Source organism: Macaca thibetana, chromosome 1, assembly GCF_024542745.1.
Source record: "Macaca thibetana thibetana isolate TM-01 chromosome 1, ASM2454274v1, whole genome shotgun sequence".
In the NCBI taxonomy this organism is placed as follows: domain Eukaryota; kingdom Metazoa; phylum Chordata; class Mammalia; order Primates; family Cercopithecidae; genus Macaca; species Macaca thibetana.
This window is the reverse complement of record NC_065578.1, coordinates 196,122,677-196,129,118: the sequence shown is the minus strand read 5'-3', so window position 1 is coordinate 196,129,118 and position 6,442 is coordinate 196,122,677. Positions and strand designations below refer to the sequence as shown.

The following is a 6,442-nucleotide window of genomic DNA, read 5'->3' as shown; positions in this document are numbered from 1 at the left end:
AAAGTCATTTGAAGGCTGGGCATGGTGGCTCATTCCTGTAATCCAAGTACTTCGGGAGGCCAAGGCAGGAAGATCATTTGAGACCAGGAGTTTGAGACCAGCCTGGGCAATATAGGGAGACATTGTGTCTACAAAAAGTTAAAAATTTAGCTGAGCGTGGTGGCACGTACCTGTGGTTTGAGCTATTTGGAAGGTCGAGGTGGAAGGATTGCTTGAGCCCAGAAGGGGGAGTCTGCAGTGACCCAAGATCAGAGACATAGTCTCAAAAATAAAAAAAAAAATCATTTGAGGTTGCTTTTGTAGCTTAAGTGTGATGATTGAGTTCGCATGTGCACATGTGAGATGTGCCCCCTTGAACCTTGTTACAGCATGGCCACATTACCCATCTGACATGAAAAAATATAAGATAAAATAAAGTCATTTGAGTTCATTTCTCTTTGTTTCATAATGGTGTTTACTGGCTACACAAATACAATCACTTATTTTATTTTTGCTTTGGGGGATTATGTTTTTATTTAATTTTGTTTTATAATTTAAAAAAATTTATGTTTCTAAAGGGACAAATATTTGGAATATTCAAAGATAAAATATATTCCTCCCTCTCGTCTTCTATACAGCTATTTAAAAATATTTTTTATTCCCTTATTGGTTTTTATAATGTAAGCAAATGCATACCTACAGAGATAGGTAGATAGGTTCTACTCTTTCTTTCATATGTAAATGGTAGCTTACTACACATATTTTTCTTCACTTTGCTTTTTTCATTTAACAATATACCCTAGAGATCACTTACTGTATAGAGATAATCCCCATTTTACACTGCAGTGTATCATTTTGTGCCTGAAGCATTGTTTATTTAACTATTGTGCTATCGATTCTGATTGTCGCCAGTCTTTTGTTATTACAAATAATGTTGTAACAGTACCTTATACATACACAGTGTCATATTTTTGCTATTGTGGCTTTGGGATAGTGTTCTAAAATCTAGATTTTTAAAAGATAAATTTCAGTATGATTGCTGAGTCAAATGGTAGATGCGCATATAATATTGCTAAATTTCCCCCATTCCCCTCCATCGTGATGATGCCATTTTTTATTCCTACCAGCAATGTACAAGAGTGTTTGTTTCACCTTAGCCTCACCAATAAAGTATGTTGTCCAAATGTTGGATTTTTGCCAATCTTACTGGTGGAAAATGGTATCTTAGTGTAGCTTCAATTTACACTTATAAGTGAATGATATTGAGCATCTTTTCCCAGGGTTAAGTGTAATTCTCACTTCTTTTCCTGTGCATTGTCTGTTCATATCTCTGATGAGGCTTTTCCTCATGTTTCAAGTTATTGTATTTTTGTTAACTAACACAGCCTTAAATTCTAGCAAGATCTGAATTGCCAAAGAGACCTCAGGTCCTATGGAAACTCAATTGGAGGGTGGGTATGGGGACGATGGAGTATCACAGACATGTACTTAGCACATGGATAAAAACACAAAGATTTTCAAGTATTAATTACAGTTTTGAAATTTAAGAAATATTGGATTTCTTGGATATTTAAGTTTATTTTATTAATTCATTAATTCAAGTAATATTTGTTGAACACACGCTATGTCCAAGCACTGTTTTAGGCACTGGAGATACAAGAGTGAACATATTTTCCTTCCTCAGAAAGTAATGGAAAAAGAAATGACATTATTCTCCTGATTCAGGCTGAAAGATCATCTCTAAAAGAATAGACTATTCTTTCATATGATTTTCCCCATATTCCCATTTGCCATATTCATAAATTGCAGGTCAACCCCACTGATAAGTCAAAAGCAGAGGTAAAAATGCTGGTTTCTTCCATACAGATGACTGTTGGTGCTAGAAGAGGATCTTGAACCGCTTCCTGACTCATTCTCTTATCAATAAGAGGGAAAAAACTCCAGAGACCTTGCCACTGTTCAAAGTCACACAAAGCCAGAGCACCTGGTTTTCAGGTCTTCCTCGATTATTTCCATGGCATCAAACTGATAGAGAAGTTAAGGGAGCAGAAATAACATAAATACAACCCTGCCCTTTGGTCCTGTCTGGTCTGGAGAACAACCCTTATTAATGGGACCTTGGGTGATATTTGATAGTGGCATTGTTTCTCTGCTCTGCTTAACTGTTCCCCTGCCAAGCTACAGAGCTCTCCCCTGTCATGGAGTGGGTTCAAAGGAACTGCAGGATGTTTTTAGTTTCATAAAAAAAGACAATGAAAGCCAGTTAGAGAAAAATCGCAACAAGAAGATGAAAGTAACATGCTGGGAGAGGAGGAAAGCTGCCCTGAGCTGATAAACCATATAGATTGTTCCTGAAGGGAGAGACTAAGGCTTATGGTATGAAGAATTCTACTTAAGCAACTAACATTTTTATTTAAGGGTTCTCAATCTCTTTCTGGGGGAAAAAAAAAATCTGTAAGACAGTCCAGAACTAAAATAGTTAGACCTAAGTTTGGGCTCTATCTTTGTCACTAACCAGCTGCGTGATCCTTGACAAGTCACTTTAATATCCCGAGCCTTGGTTTCCTCATCTGTAAACTGAGATGAATAATGCCTGGCTGATAATGTGGCTGTGAAGATTAAAATGGGTCATAACTTTGAATATGCTTTATAAAATTCAATTCTTCTTTCATTTCCTCAGCTGATTGTTCATGTTCCTCTAATACACTGTCCCCACCCTGGACAACCTCTAGCTGGTATACGCACACCACAAGATACTGAGACACGGAGACTGACTAGTTGTGAGGCTGATGTGTCTAGAAAGCTGCTCACTAAGTATTCCCGCAGGGTGTCTGAAGCCTCTTCCTGGATGCCTGGTGAGACGAGACACTTTGAATCCACCTTGCAAAGCTCCTGCTCCAAGACATCTGCAGCCTGTGCTCTGTCGAGCGATATGAAATAATTGCCCATTGGCACAATAAGCCCATCTCCTCTCCGGGCAGCACAAAAGAAAGCTCAAAAGCATCTCCGGTTTTGATTGCCAAGTGGGGGAGGCAGTGAAAGTAGACTAAATTATGCGTCCAGGTGCCTCTCTACAGAAATCCACTTCCGCCTCGCTGCTGCTCTGAAGGCGCGCAGTGGGTGTTGACGTCACCTTCGGCCACAGGAGCTTGAAGAGGCTGGGCCCTGGCTCCCTGGGGGGTCCGCTGGTGGATCAGGGCGTGCTCTCAGACTGAAAGTGCTGGAAGGCTCGCTTATTTTCGCCGTAGACCACACTGACAGGGGTCTGCCAAGGCTGCTGGGAATGTGGGAAGTGAACTTTAGGTGGAAACAGAAAAGCTTCTCTCTCCGTGGGTAGCCTTTTTTTTTTTTTTTTTTTTTTTTTTCAGGAGAGAAAAAAAAAAAAAACCCATAGAAGCCTGCCAAGCCAAATAAACTATGCTCAATTAAGTCTTTCAACTGTGCAGTTCCTCTTGTTGATTTTATGAGGAAAAGGGCAGAATAGAAACATGATGGGCTTGTTTAAAATACTTTCAAAGGGAAGAACCTATATTCTCCTGCTTCCCAGCCCGTCCTCTCTCGGGCTTTCTTCCAGCCTCGCTGCAGGCCTTTCACTGTCATCTCCTCCATCTGTTAGAAAGCTGTCCTCAGAACCCGTGCTCGGCTGCTTTCTCACCGCACACCCTCACCCAGGGCATGTCCTCCATGTCATGCCCCTCATCCAGGCCTGTGACTCCCGAGGAGCTGAATCAGCCAAAACTCTCCCCTCCCCAACCCCCAGCTCCAGGCGCTTATACCTCACTCCCCACAGCTGTTTTTATTATTCGTATTCACTGCTACTCAATCCTGTCTTGTTTTCAAGAGGACTTAAGGTGGATTCCACAAATACATAAAAGATGAGAACTAAATAAAGGCAAAGTCACTGTGAAGATAAAATGAGGGCAAAAAAGGAGAGAGAGATGAAATCATGGACAAAGTTAGTTCACCAACTCCATTTGGAAAAAATTCTAAACAGTTCCTTGACATATATAAGTTTGACTCTGAACTTCCTAGCAATCATTGCAATAAGGAAAGCACAAGTTGTATATAATTCATGGTGTCCTTAACACAATGTGTCTATAGCGGACTTGCTTATGAGTAGCAAAAACTTAAGACCTAATGGGAATAGAAAAAAAAAAAAAAAGAGGCCCCGTGCGGTGGCTCATGCCTGTAATCCCAGCACTTTGGGAGGCCAAGGCAGGCAGATCACCTGAGGTCAGGACTTTGAGACCAGGCTGGCCAACATGGTGAAACCTCGTCTCTACTGAAAATACAAAAATTAGCTGGGCATGGTGGCAGACGCCTGTAATCCCAGCTACTTGGGAGGCTGAGGCAGGAGAATCACTTGAACCCAGGAGGTGGAGGTTTCAGTGAGCCAAGATCATGAAAAAAAAAAAAAAAACTGAGCAGCAAAAATCTTCCTAGTAAGCAGACCTGAGAGAAAATTATCTGGTGGATTTTCATCAACGAGTAATTTACAATGTAGTGAACAGTGTCAACAATACTCTAGCGATAAATAAAAAAATGAGAGACCTAATATTGCTTCTAACAATTTCCTACAATGATGCCCAGTGGAATAACACTAAAGTAGTTATGTAAAAGAATTTCAGAGGGACTCAAGGTGATTCCAACCGAAGATGCAGATCCGATGGCTTGGCTTGAGACAAGGACAAAGTAAAGAATATTCTATACTTTGTACAGCTCTCTGTATTATTTCTTTTATTGGAAGTTTTGAAATGTATCAATCAGCAGTAAGTCCAAACTTATAATCTCTTGAAATTTCTGAGGTGCAAATAGTCTTTGGATTTAAGTGCAAATATTCTTTTTTTTTTTTTTTTTTTTTTGAGACGGAGTCTCGCTCTGTCGCCCAGGCTGGAGTGCAGTGGCGCTATCTCGGCTCACTGCAAGCTCCGCCTCCCGGGTTTACGCCATTCTCCTGCCTCAGCCTCCCAAGTAGCTGGGACTACAGGCGCCCGCCACCTCGCCCGGCTAATTTTTTTGTATTTTTAGTAGAGACGGGGTTTCATTGTGTTAGCCAGGATGGTCTCGATCTCCTGACCTCGTGATCCGCCCGTCTCGGCCTCCCAAAGTGCTGGGATTACAGGCTTGAGCCACCGCGCCCGGCCTAAGTGCAAATATTCTTAAATTTAAACCAGCCAAGAAGGGTGGAGTGGGGTTAGAGTGACATCCTTTTATGAAGGTTGAAATGCTTAATTTAGACACTTGCCCATGCAGAGGCCACTTCCCTGGTTTTGCATAAAGCTGGCTTGAAGGGCTACCAATGGGCAGAAAACAAGGTTTGCTCCAAACCAGGAATATATAAGCAGATGAGGCTAGGTCTCTATGCCTCAGAACAATGCTGCAACAGAAAGGAGAATGGTGAGGAGGAAGACTCATAGAAGAGATGCTAAAGGGATAAGATCTTCAAAACTGGCCACTAGTTGACTTGAAAAGAAAGTGGAGTCTAGGAGGACTCTCAGGTTGGGAAAAACTTTCATTCAGGGGCTCTTTTATTTTCATCGTATTGCTCTGAGCAAATCATTCCCTGTCCAGTAACTGGACAGCCCAGCTCTACAGGAATCAGCTGCAAGCTTCAAAGAGGTGCCTCGCCAGAGAAGATAACAAGAGAGGGACTCCCTCCAGCCCGCACTTGAGGCCGAGTGACTGCAATCAGGAGCTAAGGCTTCTGAAGAGGGACAGTGCCTGAAACTGAGGTATAAACAGGCTCCCAGGGTCAGGGTCTCCCTGACGTGGGGAAGCCTGGAGGCTGTCCACCCTGAGGGCCTGGGCAAGTGCTTGTGGTCCCTACACTTCATCCCCTTCGTCATCTGCTTGTAGTTCAGCTATACTGGACAGGTCCACACATGATGCCTCTGCACCTACTCAAGTGCACGCTACACTCTCCTTTATTCCCTCAGGAGATTTCTACCAACCTATGGGAAGGGCAGCTGGGAAGTGTGGGGGAGGTGACAGCCCCAGAAACATCCCTTAGCCAGTAGATACCTATGGGATGGAAGCGGTAGATAAATGCCCCAGCTGCTCCTCCCTGCAGTGCTACAATCCTGAGGCACATTCTACAGTTTCTCAGAGGGCCCCTAGGAGAATGAGCCCTAGTTGCCCAGGAAGCAGAAGTGACAGAACAAGGAAAGTGGGATAGAAAATAAATCAACAAAATCTGTGTTATGGAGTGGGCTATTGCTATGGGATCATCTCCTGAGTAAGACAGGCATCGTGATCTGAGGCTCTGCTTTCACAGAAACCTAAACTAAGCCAGCCTCTCTCCCAGAATTAGTGAGCTAGAAGATTGGGTCAGGGAACACTCCCCAAAAGGCATTAGGAAGGAATACAGTAATGGAAAATACAAAAGAAGAGTTAAGAGATCTGGCTGCTAGAAGTAGATGTGTCACTATTCAAATAATAAAAAGGAGGAGTTCCAGGAGCGGAC

General features: G+C 42.6%; 1 non-coding gene across 1 annotated transcript; it reads left to right on the top strand.

Moving 5' to 3' along the window:
• The first annotated feature begins 291 nt into the window (after positions 1 to 291).
• On the top strand, positions 292 to 392 carry LOC126945653 (small nucleolar RNA U13). Its single transcript, XR_007722510.1, has one exon. It is a non-coding gene; the product is annotated as a small nucleolar RNA U13 (small nucleolar RNA).
• The last annotated feature ends 6,050 nt before the right edge of the window (positions 393 to 6,442 follow it).